Source organism: Apteryx rowi, unplaced genomic scaffold (genome assembly GCF_003343035.1).
Source record: "Apteryx rowi isolate R43461 unplaced genomic scaffold, aptRow1 scaffold_135, whole genome shotgun sequence".
In the NCBI taxonomy this organism is placed as follows: Eukaryota; Metazoa; Chordata; class Aves; order Apterygiformes; family Apterygidae; genus Apteryx; species Apteryx rowi.
This window is the reverse complement of record NW_020447586.1, coordinates 1,576,885-1,596,388: the sequence shown is the minus strand read 5'-3', so window position 1 is coordinate 1,596,388 and position 19,504 is coordinate 1,576,885. Positions and strand designations below refer to the sequence as shown.

At 41.1% G+C, this 19,504-nt stretch overlaps 1 protein-coding gene across 3 annotated transcripts in view; it reads left to right on the top strand.

Moving 5' to 3' along the window:
- Nucleotides 1–19,504, top strand: part of MEGF10 (multiple EGF like domains 10) — a 104,952-nt gene that overhangs the window by 177 nt on the left and 85,271 nt on the right. The window lies entirely within an intron of this gene.

Genomic DNA, 19,504 nt, shown 5'->3' with positions numbered 1-19,504 from the left:
GGCGGCCCCGGCCCCGCGTCCCGGCTCGGCGGCTCGCGGCCCTTCCCCCGGCGCTGCTCGCGGCTCCCTCCGCGGCCCGGCCGAGCGCCACCGCGAGCTTCTTTCGGGGGGTCGCGGCGCCCCCGCGTTTCGCCGCCGCCGCCGCGCGGGTGGGTGGGTGAGAAACCCACTTTCCTCCGCAAAGTTGAGGTCGCGGTGGGGCGCGGGGTTCGCCCGGAAGATGCGGTTTTTAAGGTTGCAGTGCATGTTCATGGGAAGCGTTTGCTCGTCCTAAACGCAGAGCGGACCTAAAGGTGTCTATACTGAGAGCAGTGTTTGTGCCTGCATGTAAATAGGCTTCAGCTGCACGTGAAAACGCCCATCTGTTTAATAACTTGACTTCAGTCCAGCGTACGTCTTTCAGCACAAGCTGCCTAGGAAAACTCTCAGTTGTGTGGTAGTATCCTGTACGGGTTTTCTTTTTGGCTATGATCCTTGCGGTGTAAATAGTTCCTATTTTTGTTTCAGCCAAGAAATAGGCTCAAACTGGGGAAAAGTTAGGGGAAAAAACTGCAGCCGCCTTTCCTTGAATGATCTGGGAATACAATTTCATTTGTAAGCTTACAAATGACTTAAATTTTGCTTGCCAATCATTGAGTACTTCCAGGTAGTCAAAGCAGGCATGTGCTTCGTGTATCACTTACAGCTTTTCCATCAGGTATGTACTTTTGATTATAGGGGAGGTTTAAAAACTCAGTTTGGAATATGCCATCAGTACTGAAGACATTTCGTGGCATGTTTTCTTAGGTTTTTAACTCAGCTTTGGCAGCAACAATTTGGAAAGCAGACTAACATGATGACTTTGTTTAGGAAAAATGTTAGTGTCCAGCAACTTGGGGGAAAAAAAAAAAACAAGCCTGGAGAGTGAAATTTGTTTCCCAGCTACTGACCTACGCTGAAAAGTCTTAGATGCTTTGACTGAGCAGCGTGTCTGATGCGAGACTGAAACTGCAGGCTGGCTTCAGTCAGCACCGCTAAATGGCGTTTGTGCCCTATAACACAATAATGGGAGGAAAGCATACGTAATTAGCTATGTACTTTCTTATAACAGTGCAGAAGGGCGTGCAACTGTCTGAGCTGGAAACAGAATTTAGAAAAGTAGCAGCCTGGGTGGGCAAATTATCTATATCAGTTGCTACTCAATGACACTGCAAATGAAATGGAGTTAGGAAGCCTGGTTTTGTTTTCCATCTCAGGTCAGAAATGCCAGCTAGGCGGATGTGCTCCAGAATTTCTTAATAAGCTGGACAACCAATGTAATTTACACCCAAATTTCTCTGTGTTTGCTCATATAACTCATGCTCATGCTCCGCTTCAAAATGTGGGATGTTATCTAGTAAAATTTATTTTATTTTTCTTACAAAAACAACTGTAATCACCACATGTCCTTGTTGTACAATCAAATTTAAATGCAGGTCCCTCCCACAAGAGGTGGATTAGTTGTATCGTGGTAGTACTGGTTGATGATAATGCTCTGGAGAGAGCATGGTATTGAACTCCTCTCCTTTAAAGGTGCAGTTGTGAGTGTGCAGTCTTACAGGTTGAAATAAGTCTCAGGTAGAAGCTGAGCAGTTCACAGGATTGAGATGGATTGAATTTTCTACTTCTAGCTCACTGATTCAAATCCGTATCTTGCAAAAGCTTCTCACCTGCTGGCTGCTCAGTGACCTGTGTGAGGTGAGCTGGTTGTATCTGTGTAATTTCCCTTGAAACCGCTTATCAGAGTTGATGTGTGTTGAGTATCAGGTGGTGAAAAGGTCCAGAGTCTGCTCTTCAGGGGCTATGCTGTGACCGTGCTAGCTTTGATTCGCCATAGACGCCAGGGGCAGAAACTGAGCCGCCTTTGCCTTAAAGACGGGGACAGCAAAGATGTCCTAGCCCTGCCTATTCCATAAGTCTTACCGTTGCTTCCCTAGTGGAGCTGCTCTAGCTAAATTATGCACGGCTAATGCCTGCACTTAAAATGTAATTAGGAGCGTGGGATCATTTCCTCAGAGCACGAATGTTGGGAGGAGGGCGTGCGGGGCTGATAGTGGTGAACGTGCTGTTCCTGACTTGCAGGTAAACAGAAAAGTTTGGCCTAATGAGCAGTCTGTCAGGAACTTTCTTAACCACGTTTTTCACAAAAGGATCTATTCTAATAAATGAGGGCATATGTCTAGGGAAGCAAATGCAGTTTAACAAAAGCGGTTAACTCAGCTATGCAAAGAACACGGGAACCATGCATTAACATATTTAAGTTTGATTAACATCTAACAGAGTTTGGAGTGGGCTTTTGACTGCAGCTGGTAAGGGTTTCTTGAATTTATATTCAGATTACTTGGCAGGAGTTTTGCACCATGCCTCTACATACCTTTTTGTTGTCTAGGCATTTGCACTTCTTTTCATTAGGGAAAGTAAGTAGTTTCTGAGAAGGGGGAAAAACAGGTTCTTTGCATATGTGCTACAATTTTAGTCAAAAACTGAGATAGGTTCATTTTTTTCTGTAGAAAACACCATAACATTGATGTGGTTCAGCGTGCTCATTTTTTGTAATGAAATACACTATTTAGTGATAAAAATCCTTTATAAACCTTTTTTTAGGTTTGGAATGAAATGGAGTAATGGAATTATGGACAAGGTTCTTACATCCTTATTTCTGTTAAGCAGTACCTCACTCGATGAATGATCCCAGTGGCACCAGATTGCACTATTTAGTAGCTGTTACTGACTCATTGTCAGCAAGCCTAATAGAATTTGACCCTGATTTTTAATATTTTTCAAAGATTAGTCTCTCAGTAGCTGGTTCTTATGTTTGCCTTCAACATTTTGAAATACATATTAGAATCAGTATATCATAAGCTTAAATATAACTACATTCTTTTTTCGCCTATGAGAGTATCTAGACACAGATTCTTCTAAATATTTTTCTGATGAAAAAAGTATGTACCATCGAAGCCACCTGTCAGAAAAATAGGAAGAGTATTCTGGGGGGTGGGATTGTCTTTACTAGAACAGTTTTATTGATTGTGTCAGCGTTCCTGTTAATTAGCTCATTCAGACTGTCTGGTCTCTAATTGATGTTTTGCCTGTGTAAGGGTTTAAGGTTCATTCCTTTGGATGTAGACATTAGGTTTATATTAAAATGTAGGCAGGCAGCCTTTCATGTTTTATCTGTGTTTTGTATCTGATTATCAAAGAAATTAGTCCATAGGCAGCAATGAGATATTAATTCTGAGCCCTTTTGATGTGCGACACAGTGAGAGAGTATGGACCTGGGAATCAGAAAGTATAATTTTAACTTTGACCCTGACTCACTRTGTGACCTCAGGAAAGATGATTAAACTTTTTTCTATTGCTGTAAAAGAGTTCTTCTAATGCTGCTGAATTCTTTTTACAGAACACAAAGATGCAAGTTAACTCTTGCAAAGTAGCTTGAGTATGAAGACTTTATATTAATGTATGTTCTGTTTACAGCAGAAACGCTAGGACTGCTAACAGCTGTGGTACTGCTGTAGTGTCCCACCACTCCAGTTACAGGAGTTGTGCAAACAGCCAAATCAATAGCATGAACAAGCTCAACAATGATCCCACCTTAAGGACTTTATAGTCTAAAATTTAAGACAAAATACAATAGAAAGAGGGAAGGACAATGAAATCATGAAAACAGCTGTCAAGCTACTGTTGTATTACTATTCACAAAAATCATAGAAATGAAAATGTTAAGAGTTTAATGCCAGGGCTTTTCAAGTGTTACCAGGTTGTTTCTGCCAAGCAGGAGGCTTCAAATAGGAGTCAGCACCAACATACTTGTTTGAAAAATTAGTATGTTACCAATGAGGGCTGGTATCATGGTTCTGCCAAAGAAAGAGTCCACTTCTTGACGACAAGTGAGAGGGAAATGGGAAGGTGCCGTGAAAGACATAGGATTTGAAAACAGAAAGCAATTGATATAGTGTGGCCAGTGAAATAACTGACATGTTGTCACATGAAAATAAGATAATCTTTGTAGGAGACTTCTGAAAGTACATGAAAAGGCATCAGTCAAGTTACTGAACAGTGAAAAAGAAACTGCAGTAGCAAAATGGGTGACAGAGTAGGTAAGACTTTTATGTGTGTGGATATAAAGCCGTAATTTGGATATTTGCAGGAAATAATTGGAAGATTTGAAGTCTGAATGTGTGAGTACTCAGAGAAGGAGCTAAGTCAGAGATGATTCACCTGTTACTGGCCTGAGGGACTAAAAGGATGGTGGTCCACACTGACAGGGAAGGCACGCAGAAGGGAGGAGAGTAGTATGGCTGCAGCGGACTGAAACTCATGTTCCAGGGAGAGGTAAATGAAATAATATGGGACTGTAGAGGAATAATGACCTTAGAGGAATACAGAAGGTGGGGTTTGTATTTGTGGGTGGCATTGCCCAGGTGAGAGACGAGGGACCAGTTCCCTGGCCTGGTGGCTCTGCTTGTGAGCACCACCAGCCTGAGGGTTGCGGTGTGCATCAAGAGGACTTTTGGGAGGATGTGCTTGAAGGGGCGACAGAAGAGGTAAAGAACAGAGAGGTCATGGCAGCTAAAGAAAGAAAACATGATCAAAACAAAGAGGGTGATGGATTGTGTTTAAGGCAGCTGACAGGTCAATGAGCAATAGCAGGATGGTTATTGAATCTGAGTTCAGCAGAAGAGCTTATATGTTGCTTTAATAGGGGACTGCAAAGGAAAGAAGACTGAACCAGACAGGAAACTTAAAAAAAAAAAAAAAGTAGTTTGTTTTTTGATGCGTATTGCCAATTTTTTCTGAAAGAAGACATTGTCTTTTTAAAGTTCTGCATACATTGCAAACATTATGCTATGAGTTCTTGCCGAGTCACACTTATCTCCTTTAGGGGCAGGTTCTGTTTGTCCTCTCCAAAGCGAGTAGCACTTCATTGCATATGTAATTGCACAAGGGAAATATGTGCAGCACCAAATACTTGAGAGAGACCAGGCAATGGGATGTAGTTCTTCACATATCTAGGTCTTAGCCCTGTGAGAAGATTTTGCATTAATGAAAACAAACACATCTGTGGAGAGTCTCAATCAGTTCATCACATTCACAGCATGTTTTGAAACTTCTTTGCAGAAATCTTGTTTTTGTAATTTGGGAACTTTCTTATGAGAGAGTCTCATCGGCAATCCATGGCAATGGAGCTCAGTGAGCTTAAATGATTTAAATAGAAATAAATATTTTTGTTATCTTTTAAGTTACTCATACTTTGTAGAAATATTTTGGTATACATTTTATCTTGCAGATGCTTTTCTGAGCTATATATTCAAGGTGGAGGTAACTTTGACTTAGTTTTTCTCCTGTTCCCCACTGCTATTTGGAATGAAATCCTTTGCTATAGAAAGGGCTTATGGAAAGTAATAATGAGATTATCAGCCATAGCATGCGGGGGGGGGGGGTATGGCAATACTGCGTGGCAGGTATATGCTGCAGTTCTGCTACTGTGCTTGCCCACAGTACCTATTTGAAAGCTTCCTGGGTTCTGCTCTGCCTGTGCATTGGGGTTTCCTTGCACAGGGAGCCCATGGGCGCCAGGAGAAGCTGCACAATGCAATCTCATTTTGACATGCAATTGGGATGTGGTCATAATTCATATCTAAATATCAGGACTGCAGGGTGCATCTGCCTTGCATTATAGATACAGCCGAAATAGTAAGGTTAGCTAAGAGAACAAAGGAGGAGGAATTTGCAGCTGCGATGCGGTACATGTCTTCTCCTAAACTGTTTTTAGGGAGATCTTACTACCATGGTGGTATGCTTATGACCACACATACTGCAAAGGGGGAACTAAGCATGGCTATCCAACTTATTTCTATGTTTTTGCTCTTGTTGGCTTCATTCAGGCCTCTTGTACCATGGCAGTCTATTTTTATTAACCATGTGGCTCAACATTTGCATTTGGTTTTGATTCATGCATAATGATTTAAACGGTGGCTATTTTATGTTACTTGCCTCTTTCTTGGTGTGACCTACAGAGAAGTTTTAGAATCAGTTGATTGGGATGAGAGATTTTGTAAACTTATTTTTAAAGTTTCAAAGTTGCCAAACTGACTAACTAAAAAGGAGCAAAACAGTTTTGATCTCAGGGTGCTGCCAAAAAGAGCCCTGAGAGTAAACGTTTTGTGTGAAAGCATGCCTTGCAGTTTAAGCCTGAAGTGACAATAATTGTAACACAACACTGTTCATGTGACAGCTAGACAAAGAGGCCATTATCCATGGCTGGCCGGCGTCAGATCCTCCCAAAGCCAATAGTCAAACTAAACTTGGTAGCCCCGAGAGTACGCTGGAAGCAGCTCCATATTGAAAAAGAAAAGACATGTTATGTGTGTGTATATGCATGCATGTGTGCCAGGGTCCAGTTACAGTGTAGCTACAAAATAATATGATAGGTTTGTGCATGTCTTTTTTTTTTTTTATCTGCTCTCAGGGTTCAGGAGATAATAGATGATGTAGAATTGGGAGCAAACATGGTGAAAATAAGACAGTATATGTCAAGAGACCAAGTAGGTCTTTCAGCTCCTTTGCCTCCAGCTACAAGATTGTTTCCTACAGTGTGCTTTCAAGCCTATATAATTGAGTTATAGTTTCCGCTAAAGTGTTTACAAAATTTTGGACCACATTTGCCTGTCAATATGTACTTGTTATGACCAGAACTCAAGCTCAAATTATCCTTATGTGTATTAGTGGGGAGCATTTTTTTTTTGGTGACTTAAACCTTCTTCAAAAGGTTCAAGACCACAAGGCAAGAATCAGAGCACTTGATACATGAAGAAGAGTCCCTCACAACTTGTAAGCTGTGGTAGTCTTGGCCCCAAAGGCAGTGTCCTTGCATCACCTGTGTAAATCTGTTTAAAAAGTAGGATAAAGGAGTTGGAGTGGAAAGCTCTTCAATTAGAAATATATTTTTTTAAAAATAACTGTTTCCCTTTTGCTGCCCTGAAGGCTGCATTCTGGTCTCTGGTGCACGGGAGGTGGTACCCGGTGCCTACCAGAACCATTTGGGATGACACCGGGCAGAGGGCTTTTCACCTTGTTCTGTGCTACTACCGTATGTTATCTATGTTTCCTTTTTTTAATTCTGATTGAGAACTCTATCTAGTCTTTGCTTTTGAATGGCACTTGCTCCTAAACGCTTAAGGGAAATGTGATTTACAGAGAGGTCTTTGCCCTTTTGTTTGTTGACATGTTGTACTAGTATAAAATTGAGGCACAGTGAGTTAATTTCCTTTAATTTCACTAAAGGTCCACATACACTTTTTCATTTTGCTGTGACCGTTGCTATACTTTTTGAATACAGAAGTTCAAGATACAAAATTACTTCGTATTCTGCAGGTGTTTTGTTTATAGTGACACATTTTTCCCCACTTTGTTTACACTTTCCTAGTGAATATTTTAGTTTAGAGAAGCTTTTGAGGTGGTAAGAGAAATCAGAAAGCATTTTTTGCAATTGGTAACAGAATTGTATTAAATAATTCATCTTGTTATTTATTCAGTCTCTGTCATTAGGCTTCTTGTGGAGGACTTTTGTCTATACTTTCGGAAGAGGCAGTCACCAAAATTACTTACGCCTATATTAAGAATTTCGTGTTAGCAAAAATTAAGCTGAAGAACATTAGGCTGTATTTTGCATTTGTTGTAAAAATGATACATCAGAAAACATTGTATGCAGATAGTTCTGTTTGAATTTACGTGACATAAGTGCCTTAAGCACTGATGATTTTGTCACTTCCATCTGCACAAGTAAAGGGCCAGGCTGTGTTCCCACTTCATCCAGCTGTGTGCTCACTGCTGCCAGCAGCAAGCCCTTCGCTGACTCCGATGACACGACCCTCAGGAGTGCTTGCAGGATCCGTATGGGCTCCGCACTTCCGCTCACAAACTGCTCTTTGTGCCAAGTTGTTGTGATTGAGGGTCAAAATTAATTAGCTTAATGATTTTTGTCTGAAGTTTACATGACAATAAAAATCCCAACCGATTTTGGCCTGATGCTTGGGATGGTGGTTTTACTTTCTTTGACTTTGGAGTGCCTGAGGGACAGTGCAGCATCTCACCACTCCTGGGAAAATACTAGGAAGTGTTTGGCTTTGAGGACTGAGGCTGGCATAATTTGGCTCCTGACCAGCTCCTTCCTCCAAGGTTTAAATTGTATGTTTTGGTAAATCTTCTTAATGGAGAGAAAATAGTGAGGGTACTGCCCAGCTGGTGTCAGAGAGAGATCAAGCTGTTGATGAAAGAAATTCGTTCCATTGGTTAGAGAAACCTTCTGGGAAGAGCAATCGCACTGGCAGARCACAGCCAAGTAAGTTAGGTGAATAAATGTTTCCCAAGGGTAGAGCTGGGTTAGACAGACTGTTTTTTCAAGCAGTCCTCAAGAAAAAGATCAGTAATCATTTTTTTTAAATTGTGTTAGAAGGGTGCCAGGCTGCATAGAAGGGAGGCTTTGCTTTCCTCTTGCAAGCACTATGGAAATGACGCTTGTGATCTCTGTCTGGGCTGTAGTTACAGAATGTTTGTAGACCACAGCACAGCCTTAGTACTGCAATGGATTTTAATTATCCATAGTTACTTTTTTGTGCATAAGAACCCTTTCAGTTATAATGTCTACTAATGTCTTAAAAAATCCATGTCACATGAAACAGGAAATTGTCCCTCTCCTAAAGATAGCAAAGCAAACAGCCTCTGGATTCTGAAATCCACGGTTTCTTATGTAGCCTTTTTATTCAACTGAAGGAAGTTATTTCCAAATAGTGGCATTTAGATTTGGACAAATGAACTCATGTCCAAAGTATGTTTTACTGTTCAGATCACATCTGCTTGTACCATGTTTGTGACTGGGACCACAAAAGACTAGGACACTTGACTGTATTTTAAAAATTATGGGTAGGGCATAAAGTTGAGATGGTGCTGTATGATTCTTGCTTGTCGTTTGCAATTTGGTATGGGCATCACTAGCTCTCCTGACATGAGCTCCCACAGTCCTGCTTGATGCGGTCAGGTCCTCCAGTCCAGTCAGTTGGTATTTTCTGACATACTGAAAGTGTCTAAATTACCGTATTGTGTGACATCAAAAATACAGGGAACTTTGAAAGTCTTGAAATCTTCATTTTTATATTGCAGCTAGGAGACTCTCAGGAAACTAAACTCCTTCCCATCTTTCCGTGAAATCTTTTTGAAGCATTGAATCAATTGTGTTCAACAATTCTCTTGTTAGGGTGCACTAATATTCTCAGTTTGTATCCTTTCTAGAGTATCTCTTACTTCTGTGGAAAATCTGGTTAAGTGTAAAAAGACTAAACAGACACTTAAGCCTAAACAGAGTTTTTGTAGCCTCTAAAATGGGAGTCCCATTGTCTCATTTCTGATAAGATACCATCTTCCTATTTGCCCCAAATCTTGCAATGCTACTTCTGGACTCCTCTCTCATGGGCTTTGCATTAAGTGAATATCCATAAGTCCTGGAAGATTCTTCCATCAGAGATTGCATAACCCCTACTGCTTCTTCCTTGTCCCCTCTCCTTGACAGAGGTTTCATACTTAGAGATGGGACAAGGGAAATAGTTAAGAAGTAATTAATAGCTATCCAAGTTTGACTGCGCTTTGGTTGGGGACTATGGAGGAGAGGTGGAACAAATGACCAGTGCCGTCATTCCTGGGGAGTGGTATTCCTTCACCCTTTGGAGCGAGTTTTGGCGATACTATGGTTGAAGAGTGTTTCGTAGGCTGCAGTGCACAATTATTACTATAGTAGATTTTGTTTAACTAGATAATTGCTTTGTATGCATAAGAATTTTGGAAAATTGAATTTTGTCTAAATACTGACCTATCTGCCAGCACTAAGCACCTGTGGCTAGGCTGCTGCCACCACTTTGTGCGTGAGGTAATCTTCTGCGTATGATCTAGAAAGACAAAATATTTAACTCTTTGCAGTTTCTCAAGGTTGTGTTTATGAACAAGAGGTCTAGGAGCAAAGCTTGCTCCCCAGTCCAGCCAACACTGGCTCTCTGAAGCACATTGCACATGCGAGCTTTGCCGCTCTCTCTAGCTAACTGATGCATCTACTGGGGTGTAGTGAGGCTAATGGTCTGCCAAATGCAATGGGACTGGCAAGTCTCCCATCTGTCCCTTTCAGAGCACCTTCGGCATCATTTCCCTTTTTCTTGGGCTTCAGTCATAGGCCTCTCTGTGGTCCCCTCCGGTAGGAGCAAGGTGCTGAGAGCAGGGATGAGCTGGGAGGACATCAACCCTCAGCAGGGTGCGAGGGCCGTGCCATGGGGAGGGGAGCCCAGCACTGCGTGGGAGGCCCTGGCTGCTAGGCACTGCTGGCCCCTGTGGAAGTAGGAGCACTGCTCGCCTGGGAAATTTAGGAAGTGTCTCTGTAAGAGGAGCCTCTGCGCCATCTTACGCAGTTTTTCCGTGAGGAGACTGCATCTTCCTCTGTCTTCAATTTTGAGAATGGTATTTCTAAAGAAAATTACATAATTTGTACAAGCTCTCTAGTTCTGTTACTCTATTAATATAATGATCACAGACTATGTCTTAGGTAGTCTTTAAGTATTCCTTCTTCTCCATCTCCAAAAAATCCTCCTTCTTGATAGACTTCCCTCCTAATTCTTTCTATTTAGATGAGTACAAATGTAAAGGCTGAAAAACCAGTCTGGGCCTTTTTCCCCCCAGGGGCATGGGAGAGGAGCGATGGGGCACTGCTCCCCCATGCAGCCGGGGAGACCTCTTGCAAGACAGTGTCAGATGGAGGAATTTACCAGTGGCACCAAAGTTTGGTGCATTAACTCGCTGTTTAGCCCACTTTATAATGGAGCTTTAGTGCTCCTTTAATCCGCGCCACATGCGGATGACCTGAGTAAACCCTGTGGGAAGACAGAGCCTTGTTGTGTGCGTGTAGAACAGTTGCTCCGAATCTGACGTACAGCTGTGGCCTGGCTTGTTTGGAAGCAAAGAGTAACTTGATCTTTTAATCTTTTTTTTTTTCTTCCTCTCCAGACAGATATTGTAAATAACAACTGTTTCTGAAGGATACCTGCCAGTGAGATTGAAATGCGTGTTTTAAATTGAGGGCTAGATTTCATGACAATTTATGCTGTGTGGAAGGAGTGGGGTGTTTTTATTCTTGGCTATTTTTATTTCTTTTAGATTAAAGAAATAAGAACAGAGGCTGTGGGCCTGGTTTTCTGACTTGCATTGAGTAAACCAGGAATAATTCAAGTGAAATCAGCAGAGTTAYGGAGTGAGCAGGGTAAGGCACACAAACACAGATCCCCTTGTGCCTAGGTAATGCGCTGTATAGACTGTGTGAGCCCCATGCAACTGTGTCGTCCAGATATCCCAAAGCCACTTCCAAAGCCAAAACAATTGGTCTCTTCTGATAGATCACAAAATAAAAAAGCTGAATTTCCAACTCTGTAATGAACTCTGCTGAAAATACGTAGCAGCATTAGTGCACTTCATGCTTTAGTATTGTTTTGGATTAAAGGCACCCACAAAGAGTATATTTTTAATTATTGTGTAAGAAAACTTAGTGAGTAATTACTGAAAAACAAAACAAAATCACAGCAAAAGAGATACTTCCTTGCTTTTAGCATCCCTGCTGCTGTCAGTAGATTTTTTCCATCCCTGGAACCCACTTCAGGGAGTCAGGAGACTTCATCTCCGCACTGAAACAATATTGCTCCTCTGCAACTTTAATGAACTTTAAGATACGTTCCACTCTTTCCTGCTCAACAGCAGTTCTTGTCAATTTGCATTATGTCTGAATAACAACAGTCAAGATGCGTGTTCATGATGAGCAAACCTCAAAGGATGCAGTAATTTGGATAAACATCCAAATTTGGGGTTATGGTCTGCACTCCTAAAATATTTAAGAATATTTTAAGAATACTTTGTGACTTTGCAGACTGTCAGCCTTTCTATGCGTACCCCACCCTTTTACAACTTCGCTTCTATTTTGGCAGTGGATCAACTTCAGAAACTAGTGTTGTTTTTGTGGGGGTGTTTTTTTGGTTTTGCAAAGTAGTACTGGGATGCAGAGAGGAAATGCTCTTTCTCCTCTGGCAATGAGAGAAGATGCAAAGCAGTCTTAGCTCTCCTCCTCTCATTCTTTGTAGGAATTTTTTGGAGTGAAGTAGAAATACACTGCAGTCACTCTGAAAATGTCTAGTGGCATTCAGAAATATCTCTGGAGACTGCATCCTAGAATGTACTTGAAGCTTCCTCTTCCCCTCCTGTGGGACTCTCTTAGTATGCTTCCAAAAATTAACCTGCTTGCTATTGTATTGCCTATCTCCAGGGAAATACCAAAGTTTAGTACATCCAGGTTTTCTTATGTGTGTGTTTTTCTTCCATGCAGTTTGCAACAAGAGTACTAATGGGAAAAATAAAGAAATGAAAAAGCAGATAGATAAGAGGGCATTGTTGGCCTCTTCAGACATGGCCTCATTCTGTTAAAAAAAAATTCTCGATTGTGATGCTGTGTGGCGATTCTTTGTAAATGTCTAAAACCCCAAAACATACATTTCAGGATTCTAATAATGCTGTGACACCCATGGTATGCACTTAATGTGCTATGCACATGGTTATTGCCACTGTGGCAAAATTGGAGACAGTGGGGACCTAAGGGTAGACTGCAAATAGAGATTAGAAGACTTAAATTCTGTTTCCAACTCTGCAGCTGATTTGTTTTATGAAATTAGATAAAGTATTTAGATTCCTTGTGTTCTATCTATGCAGAGTAGTTACTCATAGTGGCCTTCAGAGCAAAAATGCCTTATGGTATTGAAAAAAGTGTTGTAGATCTTACAGTTTTATGTTGAAAAAAAAACCCATATGTGAGACTGTTACATAATGTATACCTAAAAGTAAGTGTGTTTAAGTAAGTGAATCCTATCTCTTGCTAAATTAAAGAGAGGTTTAGGGAGATCAGGTTCTTGTGAAAGACATGAGAGGGAAGAGACCCCTGAGACAGGGAACCACACATAACCTTGCTAGAAATCTTTGCAGTTTGGACCAGCCTTGGATTCCCTGAGTGCACAACAAAGACCTTCAGAGAATGGCAGAGAAGCATCTGCCCTGGCTCATCTCCCCCAGCAGGGAAGAGACTTCCCAAAAAATGGTCACTTGCCCTCCTGGAAGGAGGGAATTAGTGTCCCAGACTACCCTCTAGAGAGAAAAAAGATTTTTTCATGAACTAGCTCACCAGGCAGTTGACAGGTTGGGTTGGATGAAGCATCTCTCTATTGCCCTGGCCTGCAGTAGGCAGCTTTCCTTTGGCTTTCAACGGGATGGCATCCTTCCACCTTTCAAGAGCGGATGCAATGGATATAGATAGTTTTTGTTGCTCTTCTATGCATTCCTACCTTTCTTCTTGCTCTCTAGAGCAATGCAGAAAATCTGTAAAGAAGGTGAAATAATCCCTTGCTCTTTACTGGATGAAAAGATGTAGTTTTAAGCAATATGGCAGCTGGCCTGTCCATCTTCCTTGCTGACAATAGCAACATACATTTTCATTTATTTAGTTTCCTTACCACTGTCCAATCCATTTACAAATATTACACTGTTTTTCACTGTCCTGTCAGTTGGTCTTTGATGTATTGCTGAATGTGAAATTTTGTCCTGACTGGCACTGTGGATTGCTTATATGTCTCATTAATTAAGAAGTGTTTACATGTGCATTCAAATGACCATTTTGTTTCTTCTGAAGGTAGCCAATGTTTTTAATTTCCATTTAAAAAAAATTACACACTGCTCACACTATCTGTTTTTTTTATGAATGATTGAACCAAGGCCAATGTTTCTGTAGTTTTAACTGAGCAGCAGTAGAACTTGTAACAAAGATGCTGCTAATACCAGTTGAGCTATGAGTTATAAGTCTGCTTACGAAGTTTGCCTGTTTTTTGGCACAGTCTCTGATACACACTCTCCAGTCAATCACAGTAAAGTGCCTAATAACAGATGTGGCAATTAAGCTGAAGAACTCTGTCTCTCTCTTTTAATTTTTATTACAGAGAATAACAAAGTACCTCATTAAACCCACCATCATAGAGATTTTTTGAATTTGGCATACAAATGCCTGTAAAAATTAGATCTCTGAATAGGGTGCCTTGTTACTAAAGGTGCTTTATCAGACGATGCTATGAATAGACCATTTTTGTAATGACAGATATGCAGTCATGTTGCTGCTGTCCCTTTACATCCCGTACTACAAAGAGATACAGATTTAAAGAATGCAACATGTGTCCTAAAGGATCATAATTTGGGGGATTTAGGGCCCTGTGCTCAAGTTAATAAAAATGTAGTCTCAATTCTTCTGGTTTCAAATTACACTGCTTACAGCAGGAATTAGCACCAGATAGCACTTTTAGGAAGGTTTCAGATAACCTGGAACCAAAGTAAATTAACATATTTTAATAGGAGAAATTATCTTGAAAAAAATATTAATTACAACCCAAAAGGTCGTCTTTTGATTGCTACAGTTTCTAAGGCAATTGCCTTCATTAGTTTCTTTTAATGATGAACCAGGCACTCTTTTTAAAGGAGAGTCTGGTTCATCATTAAAAGAAATTAATTAAAGCATTTAATGATTTGGGATGTCTTAAGGAATTGTGGTAAGAGAAAACTAAGACTGATATAAATCACAACTGGAAACTTTGATATGAAATGACTGTTACTATGCATGAAATACAAAGTTGATTACTTTGTCATTGCTGGAAAGAACATATTTTATTGCTACCAATCACTAGTATTGGCAGCAGTTTTATTTTGTAGAGTTTTATATTTATTCACTAAAGCACAATGTCTTTCCTCCACCTTCAACTACTTTGCTAAGAGTATAGTGAGTCTGTGTCTATGTGTACATGTACATGCATGTGTACATGTGCAAATATGCAAGAGATTGTCCCAGATTTCTGGGCAAGCTGAATTTCTGTCTCTGCTGACTGGATAAGGAGACTAAGCACTAAAATTACACACCTGCAAGCAAAGTTGTTGTGTTTTGTATGATTTTTAAAAGAAGAAAAAAAGTGTTGAGTTTAGATATTTTAAATGTTCAGCTACTCCCTAACTAGTTGTTCACATTATTATGTGTCTGCAGGTATTAGAGGCCACAGATAGGAAGATGAGACCAATTCAAGTCATCAGCCTGTAATATCAAGAAGCAGTGCAAATCAAACAAGCTAGTAAGGAAAGGTCTGGGCTTAGACAGAGGCAGGCTCACAGATATGAGCGTTGTTTTCAGAACTGCAGATGATCATAAGCATTATGAATGGCATACAATCAGAATAAAACTAAGTCTTTTCCCCTGGGGCAAAAGCAACAAGATAGAGCAGCCATCAGTATAAATGCACACAATGGGATCACTTGATGGCATCTTACCAGGGCTTTTAGCGGTGGTATATTAAGTGTGGTGAGGAGAAAGAGGAAAATGGGTGAGAAATAAAACGGATGGTTGGGAAAATGGGTTTGATCTAGCATGTAGTGGTCTAGAGAGCTCTTTTCATTTACTCCAGCTAGGAGCAACCCCAAAAGATGCACTGAAGGGAGCTCCCAGTGTTGTTAAGCCAGTTTGCTATACAACGTCACTGTCCTATATGGTGCTCATTCTCTAGGATGGCTTCATCGGGTCACAGTGTGTAGTCTCACTGCAAGCTGTTCAGGGCAGAATTCCTTTGGACTTCAACGGGAATAGAGTTTGTCCCTTTAACTGTGGTTTTGTCTAAAAAATTAGAATTAACCATGTTCTTTGGTTTTGCATTCTAGTCTTTCATTTTCCTCTTTGAGGCAAAATGAAGGAATGCTATCCATTCTAACCCTTGCAAATGCCAGAATAGAAGAGGGAGGAAATTAATGAGTATTATGTGGATGAAAACATTTCTGGATTCCCTGTTCCTCTATCAGTATGTTTTGGATTTTCTTTGACATGGGAGGACCTTGTGCAGTGAATCATAGATGCTTTGAGCTAGATTGCTGGAGGTGGAAAGAAAAGCTGATGAGCAACACATCGAAATGCTCAGAGGCTGCATAGATTGTCGGAATAAGATGGCGTCAGAGTTAATTAGCATTTTTTTTCCCTGATCTTTGGAAATTGAAGTCTGTAACAAAGCACAGTGATCAGAATTTACAGGAGTGAAATGCTCAGTCTAAATCATGAAAACAGGAGCGAACGGGAATAACAACTTTTTGTTTAGTGCGTTCTATGCAAATGGAATTTCCTTGGATGATTTACGAAGTTAAGTGTTCTGAAACACTGTTAGCATCAAATTTGTTCACAAATTATGACAATTTATTAACAATTAGAAGATATAAACAGATGAGGGTGTTTATATATGTGGTTTTTTAATGAAAGAGTCCAGGGAAAGGCTGTCATAAATGTAGGGAACTGCAGACGGAAGGATTTTGTCAGTAGTAATGGAGCCTGTGTCTGGTAAGGAGAAGACCAATGTATGAGGGAAATGTATGTGGAGAGAAAGAACGTGTATAGTGGGGGAAGGAAAAAAATAGAGGAGGTCTTTGAAAAAAGTTAAAAACAAGAAAGTAAAAAACATTTAAAGAAGGGAGGGGACATTTGAAATGGGTACAAAAATGAAGAGGAAGCTAAAGGAATTGTCCGAGACCTGTGATTGTACTCTTTTGTAGAATGGTAGAAAATTGGAAGTGATATATTACATATATAGCTGGTACTTGAGATGATAGAGAAACAAGATTCACAGCCGCTACGGTCAAGAGAGGGTGAAACCATAAATGAATATTTCCGCAGAAATGGAAGCAAGGAATCTGCGCTTAGGCAACCACAGGATTGTCCCAGGCAACTTGTCAGCAACCACAAAGTTTTCACAGTTGCATCTGTAAGTACAATATCCCTTTCTCATATTTGCTTTTGGAAAGGGTATCCTCAGATGTCTGGTGATTTTATCTGATTAAGGGACTGTGCTAAAAATTGGATACAGGGCTTTTGGGGGGCTTTTTTTTTTTTAATCTTGTTATTCTGTAATAAACAAAGGTTCTCATACATGCCAGTAACATCTAATGTGAGAAATAACTTAAATAACTTTCCTTAAACGTGTACATCTGGCCATTTTTTCCCCCTAGTGTTCTAGCCTTCATCTGTCCATGGCAGGTACCATTAAAATGACACTAGGCTTAATATACAGGTGGAGGGGCCTATATGAAATATATTATTTGATAATAAAAGGAGGGGGGAGGAGTCCATGTGTGTGGATATGTCTGGACCAAGCCCTGCACCTTATAGCCTTTCTTACAATGGATTTTATTTGCTTTCATTATAATTAACTGTCAACAGCAGCCCTGGGAAAGATGCCCAGGGCTGAGAGGTGCCGTGTGTGTATAGGCTGAAAGCTCTTGGTGTGTGTCCACACAGCCGTGCATGCAGCAGCCCTGCAGGCTTGTGCCCACTGTCTCGCCCCTGGCCCTCACAGCTCGTTATGTTGGTGGCCTCATCCCAGCCAGCTCCAACGTCTTCCCTGACTGCACCCTGTCCTGTGTCCCTACTCCATTTTCTTCCAAAAATGTGGCCGGGGCACATTAAATGTGGCAGCTGTGCGGCCCTGGGACCGTGGCGGGGGGAGTGCACCATAGGGAGCTGTGGAAAGAGGGGCTGGCATGGGCAGGAGGAAGAGCTCAGAGGTCTGCCTAGTGGGTAAGGCAACACATGGCTGCGGAGGTGATGTGTCAATATGCCATTATCAAGTGCAAAAAAAAAATAATAAAAAAAAGCAAAACGGACATTCAGCATTGCTTGAGGCAAGCAAAAATAGCCTGCTGTCATACAGGCAGTCTGCTGGGAAACTCTGCCCTCTGAAAATCTGCCCAAACTTAACAAAAAGTAAGACATGACTGTTAAGGGTGGCCTTTCTAAAACCAGGTTTCCTGCATGCCTTTTACCCATTTGGGGAGGAGGGAACCTGCTCTGGATTCCAAATTTTTCCCTCAGTGATAAGCTGCAGACTTCCATTACCTAAAAATTTGACCCTGAGACAGCCTGTGAAGGTTTTCAGTGATCTCTGTTTACAAAAATGGTTAATTATAAATCTCTTCAGGAACAATTTTCTTTTGTTTATTCCTCCTCGTGCCACATATAGCTTCTTTGTCCAATCACATGTACTCTTCTTTCATTATTTAGCTTGGAGTAAAGGAACATTAAGCATCCTGAAGAATTTTCTTTTCTTTTGGTCAGGAGAGCCAAATGTTCAAATAATGGATTATTCCCCTGTAATACCCAGATCAGAAATGGGTAATAAATATATTTACTTGACATGATTTTATATGGTTCACTTAATGTTTCTTGTGCTAAAAAAGATATATCAGACTTTGTATTCTAGTTGGCATTTCATCTTCTGAAAGTGTTCTTTTCAGATAAGTTAGTTTGGATTCTAGACAGCTTTAACTGTCTTTATTTGGTAACTTTTCATCTGGGTGGAAGCTAACTGGACAGCAAGGTTAGCCAAAAGATTTGTTTGTTAACCATTCATCCTGCAGACTTCCCACGTAAATAGTCCTTATGCATACAGTCCACGTGCTATAGGTAACTTCTACTATCAAAAGTTGGTATGCTTGAGACCAATACTTGTTGTCTTCCTGAAAAAATTCTCTTTGTTTCTGAACAGAGCTCTGATTTAGTGGACGGTGACAGCTATAGTGAATGACCCCATACTTGCGATGTTTGGCAGCCTGCCTCAGAGGAATAATAATGAGTCCATCTGCCAAGGATCTGGCACGCTGGCATTTGTCTTTGCCGTGCCTCCTCGCCCCATACAAACTTGACTTCCATTGAACTTTCTTTCCCTCTCCTTTTAATACTAATTTGAGGGAGGAGAAGGGGATTGATAAACGAGTTTATCATCCCTGCGGGCTTACCGCCTATGGAAACTCTTGCTGTACAGAGAGTGGGTTGCATGGCACTAAGTGAATTTTGTAGACCAAAGAGAGCTTCACTTCTCAGCAGGCCAGAAGATCCTAGGGAAACTCTCATCTGATCTTTTACAGTAAGAATAAAGGCTGTAGAAGATACTGATGAGTGACTTGTAGGGAAGTGCTTGGTCCTGGTGGACCCAGTTAGTGCTGGTGATGGATTAGCGCTGTGTTTCTGGGTCTCCACCACAGCATGATGCTGGGGCGTGCAGGGCTGCAGGGGCCCAGCCACCTGGGACCGTGCTGCAGCACGGGGTGGCACTGCTAGTACAAGGCTGGCCTTTTCTGAGAGTTAAGGCTGTTTCTCATGTTGACTCCAACCTGCGTAATTACTTGATTTCATTCTGGAAATGGAAATTTCCTTATAATTGCAGTAAGAGAAGTTATTTGACACTTCTTGTGAAATGCTGTGCTGTGTGACACCTGCCGATGTCTCCAGGCTTCCACTGGAAAGTTTTCATGTTTAATTAGAAGGTAAGTGCCTTCCCCCAAAATAGGTGGGTGCTTT